We start from the raw sequence: 14,076 nt of genomic DNA, 5'->3' as shown, positions 1-14,076 counted from the left end.
CTTTGGTATCACTTTCCTTTGCCTTCCTAGTCTGGATCATGTGTCCTTTCTAGATGCTCCCATACAAATCCTGGGGCACCCTATCAAGTGCACTGCATTGCAATTGCTTGCCTGATGGTCTGACTTGCTATGCACTGAGTTTCTTGAGCCTAGGAGCAGAATCTCAATCGACACTGAGTCCCCAGCCTCGAGCACAGTGCCTGGCAATTAAAAGTTGTAAAAACAATGATTGTAATGGTGGCCAAGTGGCAAGCATTTACTGAATGCCAAGTACTGTGGTATGAGCTTTATGTGGATAATCTCATTTAATCTTTGTGATAGTGAATGTAATCCCCTTGCAGGAATGAAGGATCTAGATGTTAAGAACATTGTAGGAAACCAATCACCAGCGTCCTTTGCAGACTGACTAAGCTGATGAAAGTTGTCTTGCCCAAGGTCACATCTCCTTCTCAGGGCAGCCAGGATCCGGTGGCTGTTTGACTGAGGGGCATCAGGACCCTGTCCTTTGGGTTCAACTCGAGGCATTGCTAACGTGCTCTCCCAGCTCCAGAGCATGCCCCTGGGGTGGGCTGCTACTTGCTTGGGACTGCATCCCAGCTCAGCTTCTCCCTCTGCCCAGTCATGCTTCCTGGTCTCATTTTTACTGGTGTTACTCTTAGGAGGATCCCTTCATAAAATCCTGTTGGCCAATTTCTCTCTCGCCATCTGCTTCTCAAGGAACTAATCCTGGAACAATCCTCCCAGTGGCCTAATGTATACTTATTACTAAGATTCTCCTCAATTAAGTTTAAAGACACTAGGTAACTTGCTCAGTGTCCCAAAGCTCATGACTTGGAGAGGCAGGATTTGAACTCAGTCAATTGACTCTAGAGCCTATGCTTCTAACCAGGCACTCGATAAATCCAGTCAGTGAATCGATGGCTTATTTTCCACGAGTCACCAAGGTAAAAAATATTTAGTTCCTGTCCTTCCCTAGTAGCTAAGATGGTAAAAAATTTGCCTGCAATGTGGGAGACCTGGGTTCCATCCCTCGGCTGGAAAGATCCCCTGGAGAAGGAAATAGCAACCCTCTCCGGTATCCTTGTCTGGAGAATCCCTATGGACAGAGGAGCCTGGCGAGCTACAGTCCATGGGGTCTCAAAGAGTCAGGCACGCCCGAGTGACTAACATCCAGAAACAGAGCTTTGTGCATATAATCTTCTCAACGCCAAGGAAACCAGGGCAGCAGCGGACGGCTGTGGATGATCACAGCCTGTCCTGTCAACGGCGTGGACGCGCTTGGCTGACTCATAGTGCAGGTCACTGAGAAGGGACTCAAGCCCAGCTCTAATGGTGAGTTCTAAATGACAATGTCACCTGAAAGGTCTCTATGTCTGGATGATTTAATCCATTTCTAATGGAACACATGAGCTGGCGTAGAACAGCCAGTTCTCCCTGACCTGTGCAAAATGCTGATTATCCCAAGTTGTTTTTGTTTGCTTTGGGATGTGTTCAGAGATCAACACATGCAGCCGTGCACAGCTTCACCAGCCAGGGCCTCCCAAGGGGACCCTTCCACTATGGGCAGCCTAGACTAGGGGAGGCCAGGGCCATTAGGATGGAAGGTCTGGTCTCTTGGAATGTCCTGATGGTCAGGTTCATTGGGAGGGGGCCACAGGCAGGAGGTAGAGAGGGGAGAGAGGAATAGATAGCTGGTCTGGTTCTGCTGTAGAGACCTCGAGAATAAGCTCTAGATATATGCCCTGCAGAGGGGGAGGGGAAATCAATATGGTTTAGCTCAAAGTTTCAGATTTCAGCACTAACTTTGCATCTGTTTGTTATTAAAAGTTAAAGTCTGTGCCTGCTCCAGCCCAGCCGCCCTGTGCTCTCTGACCTCCTGAGGCAGGTACATCCTGTTCCAGGCAGCTGGGCCTTTAATCATAAACTATTCTGTTTTGCTATTTAACTGTCTATGTTCTTCCCTGAAAGGATGGCAGGAGCCTTGGAAATGGGGACTCTAGTGTTAAAATCTAATTTTTTTAAATATCAGGCACTGGTGCTGAGCACCCCAGGACCTGATCTTATTTATTGCACTCGGCGATTCTAGGAGGCATTAAGCCCATTGCATGGAGGAGGACACAGGTTTAGAGACGGTGAGTAACTTGCACATATTCACATAGTTGATCGGCAGGTAGAATAAGGGTTTGAAATGAAATCTGTCTGATTCAACAGCCTGTGCTTCTCCACCCTCAGTGAGACCCAGGTGAGCAGCTGTTCTGGGCTGGATAGGTGGTAGTTGGTGGTTGATAAGTTGTGTCCAACTTTTGCAACCCCATGGACTACAGCCGGCCAGGCTCCTCTGTACATAGGATTTCCCCTGCAAGAATACTGGAGTGGGTTGCCATTTCCTTCTCCAGGGGATCTTCTAGACCCAGCGATCAAACCCGTGTCTCCTGTACTGCAGGCAGCTTCTTTACCTACTGAGCCACCAGGGAAGCCCAGCTTGGATAGTGTTCCTCCCAAATTCATATCCAGCCACAACCTTGGAATGTGACCTTACTTTGCAGATGTATTCAAGTTAAGATGAGGTCAGGGGATTAAGGCAACCCTTAATCCAATGACAAGCGTCCTTATAAGAGGAGAAAAATGTGGATACACAGACACAAACACACAGAGAAATCACCATGTGATGCACCGATGGGAGTGATACCCCTACAAGCCAAGGACTGCCAGCAAACACCAGAAGCTGGGAGAGGTAAGGAAGGATCCTGTCCTGAAACAGTAGATTTCTGTTGTTTTAAGCCATCTAGTTTGTAGTACTTAGTTAAGGCAGCCCCAGGAACCTGACATCGGAGAAGGCAATGGCACCCCACTCCGTACTCTTGCCTGGAAAATCCCATGGATGGAGGAGCCTGGTAGGCTGCAGTCCATGGGGTCGCTAAGAGTTGGACACGACTGAGCGACTTCACTTTCACTTTTCACTTTCATGCATTGGAGAAGGAAATGGCAACCCACTCCAGTGTTCTTGCCTGGAGAATCCCAGGGACGGTGGGGCCTGGTGGGCTGCCGTCTATGGGGTCGCACAGAGTCGGACACGACTGAAGCGACGTGCAGCAGCAGCAGCAGGAACCTGATATAGCATCCATACTCTCAATCTCTATTGCCTGTCCCAAACGTTGCTTCTGTAATCCATAACAAGAACCACCCTTTGGAGCATAATTGACAGATTGTTTCACTTGTCCCTCATTAAGAATAGCCATGCAGACAGGAAGGCTTTCTTAATTCCTTATCATCCCAAATCAGCTTTCCTTGTCTGAGGAATTAGTTCCTTTGTTCTTGTTCAGTTGCTAAGTTGTGTCCAACTCTTTGTGACCCCATGGACTGCAGCACACCAGGCCTCCCTCCTTGTCCTTCACTATCTCCGAGAGTTTGCTCAAACTCATTGAGCAAACTGTCTATTGAGTCAGTGATGCTAACCAACCATCTCATTCTCTGTCACCCCCTTTTCCTCCTGCCCTCAATCTTTCCCAGCATCAGGGAGTATCAGAGTTGATTTCCTTTAGGATTGACCAGTTTGATCTCCCTTGCAAAATACTAAACTCTCAATTCATTTGAAGTTAAACACTTGAATGTGTTTTGAGTTTCTGTATATTGTTTTTATTATTATTATTTATTTGGCTGTGCCCAACCTTAGCTGAAAAAGTTGGCTTAAAACTCAACATTCAGAAAACTAAGATCATGGCATCTGGTCCCATCACTTCATGGCAAATAGATGGGGAAACAATGGAAACAGTGACAAACTTCTTGGGCTCCAAAATCATTGCAGATGGTGACTGCAGCCATGATATTAAAAGACACTTTCTTTCTTGGAAGAAAAGTTATGACCAACCTAGATAGCATATTAAATAGCAGAGACACTGCTTTGCCAACAAAAGTCTTTCTAGTCAAGGCTATGGTTTTTCCAGTAGTCATGTATAGATGTGAGAGTTGGACTATAAAGAAAGCTGAGCGCTGAAGAATTGATGCTTTTGAACTGTGGTATTGGAGAAGATTCTTGAGAGTCCCTTGGACTGCCAGGAGATCCAACCAGTCCATCCTAAAGGAAATCAGTCCTGAATATTCATTGGAAGGACTGATGCTGAAGCTGTAACTCCAATACTTTGGCCACCTGATGCAAAGAACTGACTCATTTGAAAAGACCCCTGATGCTGGGAAAGATTGAAGGCAGGAGGAGAAGGGGATGACAGAAGATGAGATGGTTGGATGGCATCACCGACTCAATGGACACGAGTTTGGATAAACTCCGGGAGTTGGTGATGGACAGGGAGGCCTGGCGTGCTGCAGTCCATGAGGTTGCAAAGAGCTGGACACGACTGAGCGACTGCACTGAACCTCAGCTGTGTCATGTGGGATGTAGTCCCCTGACCAGGAGCAGAGCCTGGGCTCCCTGCAGTGGGAGTGGGAGTTTTTGCCACTGGATCACCAGGGACGTCCCCTAAGTGTATTTTTAAATGAGTTTTTTTTCTTTTCCTTTCACCTATCAAATTCTCCAAATCTTAGGGTCAGGTTGCAGTGATGTTATTCTAACCATCAATGAACTGATAGTTTAATCAAGCCAAAAACAGAATAGAAATGGAGGAAGGGGGTGAAAAATGCCTAGTTACCTAAGTATTCATTCACTCCACCAAACACTTGAGGGCCAGTCTCTAGGATCATAATGATGGATGAAATGTGGGCTCAGTCCCCTTTGTGTAGGTGAGAACCTCATGAACAGTTAAATCACATAACAAAACAGTAAAAATGCTGTGGCAGAGAATAAAATGTTCTAAGAGCTAGAAAGACAGAGAAATCAACCAAGACATGAATCTGAGATGGCTTCAGGGAGCTTTGGACATTTATACTGGAAAAAAAATTATTTTTTAGTGGGTAATACATTTGCCTGCTTACACATCTCCAAAGGGCACCCGAGGAAACTATTTTCATTTGCTAGGGTTGCTGTAACAAAGTACTAGAAACTGGATGGTTTAGAACAATGGAAATGTACTGTCTCATAGATCTGCTAGCTAGAAGTCCAAGATCAAGATGTCTGCTGGGTTGATAGCTCCTAAGAATTGCAAGGGAAAAAAATCTGTTCCCGTGCCTCTCTCCTGGCTTCTAACAATTTGCTGAGAATGACTTCAATCTCTGTCTTCATCATCAGTGTTTTCCGTATGCCTGTGTGGGCCCAAATGTTCCCTTTGTATAAGGATACATGGCCTATTGGACTAGGGGCCCACACTGCTCCTCCTGTGACTTCATCTTAGCTAATTGCATCTGCAATGACCCTATTACCAAATAAGGTCTTGTTTTGAGATACTGAGGATAAGGGCTTCTGCAAATAACTTTTGGGAGTCACAATTCAACCCATAACAGTACTAAGAAAAAAGGTAAATCTCATTATTTTTCTCAGATGTTCCCAAGTCTGCTGGGTTCTGGCTGCCAAATCTCTGCAACCAATATCTCCAGGGGTCCTCCATGCATTTCCCAGCATGTATGTGCATTCTTCCCACACACAAATTCTAGCACATCTCATGCACTGGCAACCTCCTTATTCTTTTCACTTAATACCCTGTGAAATTTTCCACATCAGTCCACACAGACCTTCCTTATTTCCTTAAGTGGCTGTGCAATAGGCTATAATTTATTTCACTGGAACCCTGTTAATAGACCTTTTGAGATCTATTACAAACAACAGCACAATGTATATTCTTGGGCACACGTCATTTTGCATGAATGTACAAGTACATCTATTAATACCTGGAGGTGGAAGTGCTTGGTCATCGAACCGGTGCATTTTGAGATGTTTTACCAAATTGTTCTCCAAGGAGGTCAGAAAAGGTCAGCCTTGCCCCAACTGTGTTCACAGTGCCTGCTTCCCTGCAATCTTTCCAGACTGTGTACCTTACTTTCCGATCTTTGCCAATCTGGTATATTCCCTTTGTACTTTAAATTTGCATTTATATTATTATGAGCAGAATCGAGCATCTTTTCATCTGTCTAAGAGATATTTGGTATTCTTTTTCTTTGAACAGCCTGTACCTATCCTTTGCCCATTTTTCTGCTGGAACTGAGGAGGAATTAAAAGGATTTTTACAGATGCGGAAAGACGGAATTTTAAAAGGGACTGGATAATTGTGGGGCACAGGAAGATGAGGACTGGCATTGAAAAATAGCTTGAGAACCTACCACCTCTGCAGTTGCTGGAGATATCTGGGCCAGGCCTTTCCTCCTCCTCCAGCCTGAGCGACAGCCTGCTCAGGTACCAAGGGGAAGTCTGGAAATTATATTCTAGGTCTAGAATTGCAGATTTGAGCTTGGACTGTGAATTGTCTGAGAAATCACTAGGCCCCTCCTCTGAGCCTGGTTTATCTCCAACGGGTTGATTAAAGTTGGTGGAGGGGAGGTGGGGGCATAAGAGGTTGGACTCATAGCTTGAATTAGTAACCGATTTAGGAGAGAGGTAAAGCCTGAAATACGTCCTAACAAGACAGTCAGAGGCCAAGTTCAGAAATTCCTCCCTAGGCCACAACATGCTTTTGTGTTGTTGTTCTCTGTCTTTATTTTCCTGGGAGGTATGACTGAGGATGTCTGAAGAGCTGTTTTCAGAACAGAGAAAGGATCAAGCTATGCTTTGGTGTCTCTGCAGTTACGTGGTTTGTACTCTGGAAATCAGGCAGATGTCAGTCACACACCCTCTATTGTTTCTAGAAGGTGCACGAGGTGGCTTCCAGAGGGTCTGTCAGGTATCATTGTTCCATTCTTCCATTCTTGGTGGATTTATTGACAGCAGTCCCTGGGCTTGGCCCTGTTCCCACAGACTCAGACATGTAGAAGCTGACCTGTGCCTTCCAAAATGTTAGACCCTAATTAGAGGAATAAGAGTACTGTGATGGCTAATTGTCTGGGTCAACTTGGCTGGGCCACAGAGCCCAGATACCTGGTCAAACATTCTGGATGTTTCTGTAAAGATGTGTCTTGGATGAGATGAAGGTTTAAAAATAGTGGACTTGGAGTAAAGCAGATTGCCCTCCATAATGTGAGTCGACCCTGTCTAATCTACTGAAGGTCTTAATCAGAACGAAAAGTGATGTCCCCCTGAGCAAGAGGGAGAGCTGCGGCAGACTGCACTTGGACTAAAACTCTTTACTGGGCCCCCAGCCTGCTGGCCTACCCTGAAGCTTTTGGACTTGCCTTTCCACAATTGTGTGAACCAATTCCTTAAAATAAATGTCTTTCTGTGCCTCTCTCCTCTGTCTCACTCTGTAGATAGATAGGCAGATAGATAGCTGGATAGATGGACTCTGTTGGTCCTGTTTGTCTGGAGAACTCTGACTAATGTAATGACTGTGGGTTGTGTGGCCCTCCAGGCAGTATCTGACTTAGCCCAGGTGGAAAGAGATGCTGAGAGGAGGGAGGAAGTGGGGGCCTCGGGAGTCAGGGGGGCCTTGAGCAGAACCTGGAGAGCTGAGGAGGATTCTGAAGCAAGGTCAAGTCTGAGTAGGTGCAAGAAGGGGGAAGGGCCTTCTGGGAGGGTAACACCAAGAGGAAAGCAGTGGCGTGAGACCCACGCAGGAGACACGATGGAGACACGGGGCTCCTGGCTCCAGGCCCCTTCTCCTCTGCAGCTGTCAGATGAACTGGACCTTGTTAGTGGAAGTATGTGCTTAATGTCCGACTCCATCTTAGGCTGGAAACTGGTATTTTCTGAGCATGCGTATTCCCCACGCCTGCCTAGATCCTTCACGAGTCAGTGTTAAATAAATATTTATGGAGTGAAGGCATTCACTTCATCCTCATATTGAATTATAATCTATGGAAGAATGAATTCCCAAACTTGTTCCAAAAGGGGTCAAGAAATTGGCAGTGATGGTTAAGAGAATTACTTTGTCCCACTGGGGAGATAATTTTATTTCTTTCTTTACAAAAAATGTACTCGTGAACAACTCAGACAATGCAGACAAATAGAAAATAGAACTGTAGTCCCGCTGCCTGGAAATGAGATAGAAATTAAATAACATTAAATCACCCTTAACTGCCAAAATAATGCCATTTGCAGCAACATGGATGGTCCTAGAGGTTGTCATACTGAGTGAAGTAAGCCGGACAGAGAGAGACAAATATCATGTATCACTTACATGTGGAATCTAAAAAACGGTACAAATGAACTTATTTACAAAACAGAAATAGGGTCACAGATGGAGAAAATGAATTTACAGTTACCAAAAGGGGTGAAAGTGGGGGAGGGATAAATTGAGAGATTGGGATTGGCATATATGCACTAATATATATGAAATAGATAACTAATAAGGACCTACTGTATAGCACAGGGAAGTCTACTCAATACTCTATAATGACCTATATGGGAAAAAAATCTAAAAAAGAGTGGATATATGTATAACTGATTCACATTGCTGTACAGCAGCAGCTAGCACAACATTGTAAATTAACTATACTTCAGTTAAAAACAAATAATTTTTTTGGCCATGCAGCATGTGGGATCTTAGTTCCCTGACCAGGGATCAAACCCAAGTCCCCTGCGGTGGAAGAGTCTTAACTACTGAACTGCCAGGGAAGTCTCCTCTCTAACAAAAGTTTTTAAAAAATCACCATTCTTGTTATTATTGCCACATCGTCAGAATTTTCCTTGCTCTTGAAACAGGACTGTCGTATTCATTGCGCATCTACTGCTGTTAGGAATTGAAAACAAAGGTAAAGACAGACACAGGGGTTCCCTGCCTTCTAGGAGGGTTGGGCAGATTAGAGAGCGTCTCACGGAATCTAAGCTCTTCCCAGCTTGGGTGTTCCTGGGCGGCCTCTTGGCTGCTGCACACAGTCTTTTGTTGTTGCTGCGCTTGAATACACATTTTCTTTTCCCCTTCCAAGGCTGTGGGGAACAGACCTCTCAGGGCATTTCTCTGGAGCCATTTCCATTTTATACAAAATGGGTGTTCAGTTTGAAGGACCCTTTTCATTTTTTTCCTTAGATCTCTCTGGAAACTCAGCCTCTTTAGTTTAATGTTTTTTGGGGGGAGGGTATCATTTTTGTGTTTAAAGGTCGAATTCTTCTACTGGGCAGCAACTATTCACCCTGACAGGCCAAGCTGGTTTAGTTTTTTATCACTCTTCACTCACCAAAAGATGCATTATCCTCAGTAAATAGAGGGGAATAATTAGCAGCATTTCCTTTGTTTTTGTTTGGATTTATTTCAGTGGTGTTCATTTTGGGTACATAAATAATAAATAAGATGCACCATTGTTTGAAAATGTGCTTTAAATTTTAAGCTCATGTATAAATGAAGCATTTCATCCAATGTCTTAATCTGTTATTTCTCGGCATTCTTTAGGGTTGTTCTTATAGGTGTAGGCTAGAGCTTAGCTCCCCCTGTACCTAGGAAAGGGCTTCCCTTGTGGCTTAGCTGGTAAAGAATCTGCCCGTAATGCGGGAGACCTGGGTTCAATCCCTGGGGTGGGAAGATCCCCCAGAGAAGGGAAAGGCTATCCACTCCAATATTCTGGCCTGGAGAATTCCAGTCTATACAGCCCATGGGGTCACAAAAACTTGGACACAACTGAGCCACTTTCACCTAGGAAAAATCTGTTTTAGTTTTCCAAAATTTTTTTGTTTCCCAGATTAATTTTATTCATTTTACCCATCGAGCTATCCCATACTGTTTTTTGGCCAGAAGATACCAAGACCTACTTGGGAACTGGAGCAGGCACTTTTTACCTTCACAGTATCTATCTGCAACCTGCGCTCTCTGAAACAGGCCTGGTGGGCCCCTGGGAGTCCATACTGTGTTCCTTACCCACAGTGCTAGGCTGGTAAAGGTGCATTTGAAAGCTGGGAAAGGATTTCCCTGGCAGTCCAGTGGCCAAGACTCTGAGCTTCCAGCGCAGGGGGCACAGGTTCCATCCCTGGTCGGGGAACTAGGACCCCACATGCCATGTGGCGTGGCCAAAAAAATATCCCCTTAAAACAAAACAAAAAAACCCAAACCACTTTATAATGTAAAAAAATAACAAATTTTAAAATATTAAAAAAATAGAACACATATTTAAAAAAAGAAAGTTGGGAAAAGCATTTGCTAGTTATTAGCAGCTCATGGTCCCTGCCAACAGCAGGCAAGTCCCAGAGACAAGGGAGGCCAAGCTATGCTCAAGCTGGACTCCATCCCCAACCTCATGTGGGAGAGGAGGCCAGCAGTTAGGTTTCTTTCTTGTCCATATAAAAAGCAGAAGGAAGAAAAAAAAGCAGAACTAGGTTTTGTGATTAGAATTTTAAAATTTGTATTGTATGTGGACAGGAAAGAGGACTGAACGAACAGCCCCTAAATGACTTGCCTGCTCTGATTTTGCGATGGGGCGGCCTGTCCTCAGCCTGCTGGTTTCTAGACAGTGTGTCTCCTCTTCCTCACCGCTACCCACACAGAGCAAGAGAGGCCAAAGTGAATCAAGGCTCTGAGAACGGCATGGGCAGAAGAGGCTTAGTTCCCAGGAAATGCCACATCTGTTCATTCATTCACAATTCTTGAAATATGTATTGAGTAGTCATTATGGACCGTGCACCACGCCAAGCTCTGGGGATGTTCCATGAACAGCACAAATTCTAGACCAAGTTCCCACATGGGCAGGAAGGTTGTACAGATAAGAATTTAGTCACAATTGTTAACACGAAGAAGGAACAGCCATCCTAGCCCAGAAGTTAGGAAGGCATCTTTGAGGAAGTCACACATCAGCTGGTCCTTGCTGGGTGAGTAGGAGTTGGCAGGGCTGAGGACTGCGGAGGAGCCGGTCTACAGTATGTGTGAAGGTCTGTGTTAAGGAACCTTCAGGAAAGGAAACAAGGCCAGTGTGGTGGGTGTGTGGTGGCACGGGGCTCCGCTGTGAAGTGAGCTGGGCCTGATCTTGTAGGGCCATCAAGGACTCTCTAGGATGTGGGACCTACGGTAAGGACAATGGGAGCCATTTGCAGAATTTTAAGTGAGGAGTAATCCGATTTGTCAATGGCACCCCACTCCAGCACTCTTGCCTGGAAAATCCCATGGACGGAGAAGCCTGTTAGGCTGCAGTCCATGGGGTTGCTAGGAGTCGGACACGACTGAGCGACTTCCCTTTCACTTTTCACTTTCATGCATTGGAGAAGGAGATGGCAACCCACTCCAGTATTCTTGCCTGGAGGATCCCAGAGATGGTGGAGCCTGGTGGGCTGCCATCTGTGGGGTCGCACAGAGTCGGACACGACTGAAGCGACTTAGCATAGCATTAGCATTTATTTACGTTTGGTTGTGGTAGGTCTTCATTGCTGTGCAGGGACTTTCTCTCGTTGCAGTGAGTCGCGACTTTCTGTAGTTGCGACTCTTCCTTGCAGTGCACAGGCTTCTCACTGCGGTGGTTTCTCTGATGGAGCACGGGCTCTCAGCGTACAGGTCCGTAGTTGCAGCCTGTGGGCTCTAGAGCACAGGCTCAGTGGTTGTGACAGTTGGGCTTAGTTTTTCTGAGGCAAGTAGAATCTTCCCAGACCAGGGATCAAACCCGAGTCTCCTGCTTTGGCAGCGGATTCCTAACCACTGGGCCACAAGGAAAGTCCCAGATTTGTGTTTTTAAGAAATCTTTCGGCTGCCATATGGAGAATATCTTGTAGGAGGGCAAGGTTGGAGGTCAGGGGACTAATTAGGAGGCCAATATGAGCACTTAAGTGAGAGATGGTGCTGCTGGGCCTAGAAGAGGGATAATAGTAATGAAAATTAGGTTTGATTGAATGTATAACTAAGTACCAGGCACCTGCATGATTTCATTCAAGCCTCACAAACGCCTGTGAAGTTAGGTGTCATTATTATTGCTGTTGCATTTTTTAAAGATATTTTTTGATATGGACCATTTTAAAAGTCTTGAATTTGTTACAAAATTGCTTCTGTTTTATGTTTTGGTTTTGGGCCCCAAGGCATGTGGGGTCTTAGCTCCCCGCCCAAGGATCAGACTCGCACTCCCTGCATTGGAAGGTGAAGTCTTAACCACTGGACTGCCAGGGAAGTCATTATTATTGTTGTTTTATAGAGAACACTGAGGCTCAGAGAGGTTAAGAAAGTTGCCCAAGGTCACACAGTTGGCGAATGGAGAGTCAAGATTGGAACCTGGGCACTTTGAGTCAACATTTGACCTTACCCAAGGTCACAGAGTAGAAAGTGTCAGAGTCAGGATATAAGCCCAGGCAGGTCCATCTGGTCAAAGCTATGGTTTTTCCAGTAGTCATGTACAGATGTTATAGTTGGACCATAAAGAAGGCTAAGCACTGGAGAACTGATGTTTTCAAATTGTGGTGCTAAAGAAGACTCTCGAGAGTCCTTTGGACTGCAAAAAGATCAAGACAGTCAATCCTAAAGGAAATCAACCCTGAATATTCATTGGAAGGACTGATGCTGATGTTGAAGCTCCAATACTTTGACCACCTGATGCAAAGAGCTAACTCACTGGAAAAGACTCTGATGCTGGGAAAGATTGAAGGCAACAGAAGGGAGCAGCAGAGGATGAGATGGTGAGATAGTGTCACTGACTCAGTGGACACGAATTTGAGCAAGCTCCAGGAGATAATGAAGGACAGGGGAGCCTGGCATGCTGCAGTCCATGGGGTTGCAAAGAGTCAGACACGACTTAGTGACTGAGCAACAACAACAAGCTGGCTGTTAACCATATTAACAGGGGGCAGGCTCTTAACCGTGGACCATGCAGCTTCCAGGAGCTTCTACCACGTACTGGTCCTCCTACCCAGGGCCAGGCTTCAACAAAGCAACCCTCACTCCAAGTGAAAGCCCAGAAATAAAATTGGCCCTCAGACATTTAAAGTATAAAACTTGTGACTGGCATCTTTGGACCTAAGTTCATGTATGTAGAAATCGTGAATCTGCTATAAGCTGTTTTTTAGCATGGCCTGAGCTTCTGAAAGCGTTACTTTCCAGACATTATTTTCTGAATTGGTTGGGAGGCTTTTTGTAGAAGGAGGACAAGTTATCTGATGAGGAGTCCACAGGGAGACTTTTCTCAGGTTTCTGATGACATCATTCCATTATGTAGAGGTTGCCTTCTTGGTGTTGCAAAAAAGCTTTGCTTAATTTGGATGCCTATGGAATTATATTTGGAGCGATTGCTATTAAAGGAAACCAGCGGAAGGGCAGTTCCTCGTAAGCATGGATATCTCTGTATAAAGGAGACCACAGCTTTCCACAAAGCATATACAACCCCTTGTGATCTAGAACCTGAAGGAGGTGGATACTCCTGTGCTTAAGTGTTAGTCATTCAGTCATGGCCGACTCTTTGCAAACCCATGGACTGTAGCCCGCCAGGCTCTTCTGTCCATGGAATTCTCCCAGGCAAGAATACTGGAGTGGGTTGCCATTTCCTTCTCCAGGGGATCTTCTGGACCCAGGGATTGAACCCAGGTCTCCTGCATTGGCGGGAGGATTATTTACCATCTGAGCCCCCAGGGGGAAGGTAATGTGTTTAAACAATCCTTCAAAGGAAATGTCAGCCCCTGGAGCCACCCACAGAAGTCATTCCTATTTCAGAACCTTCCAGAACTTCCCACTACTCTCAGGGAAGAACCCAAGAACTTCACCAAGGCTCCATACCTGTCACAGCTAAACTTGCCAGCTTCTCTCTACCTTCTAGCCCCACTACGGAGTCTCACCTCCCTCCCTTCTACCCCCCCCCTCAGATATCCTATACGGGTCCCTTCTTGCCAGAAATGTCCTTTTCCCTTCCCTTCATGTGGATCCTTTCCATCTCATCCTTCAAGATCCTGCAGAAGGGTCTTAGGAAACTTTCTCCACTTGACCCAAGTACTACTAACATAGCTTTATTATTTGTTGTTGTTATTTAGTTGCTCTGCTGCTGCTGCTGCTGCTAAGTCACTTCAGTCATGTCCGACTCTGTGTGACCCCATAGATGGCAGCCAACCAGGCTCCCCCATCCCTGGGATTCTCCAGGCAAGAACACTGGAGTGAGTTGCTATTTCCTTCTCCAATGCATGAAAGTGAAAAGTGAAAGTGTTAGTCACTCAGTCTT

General features: G+C 45.6%; 1 long non-coding RNA gene across 1 annotated transcript in view; it reads left to right on the top strand.

Annotated features, from left to right (window-relative positions):
• The first annotated feature begins 1,658 nt into the window (after window positions 1-1,658).
• Window positions 1,659-14,076, top strand: part of LOC139179992 (uncharacterized) — a 38,306-nt gene continuing 25,888 nt past the window's right edge. The window contains exon 1 of the long non-coding RNA XR_011564305.1: window positions 1,659-6,277. This is a non-coding gene — a long non-coding RNA (uncharacterized lncRNA). The remainder of the gene's footprint in view (window positions 6,278-14,076) is intronic.

Source organism: Bos indicus, chromosome 26 (assembly GCF_029378745.1).
Source record: "Bos indicus isolate NIAB-ARS_2022 breed Sahiwal x Tharparkar chromosome 26, NIAB-ARS_B.indTharparkar_mat_pri_1.0, whole genome shotgun sequence".
In the NCBI taxonomy this organism is placed as follows: Eukaryota; Metazoa; Chordata; class Mammalia; order Artiodactyla; family Bovidae; genus Bos; species Bos indicus.
The sequence above is the reverse complement of the archived record's forward strand: the minus strand, read 5'-3'. Positions and strand labels throughout refer to the sequence as shown.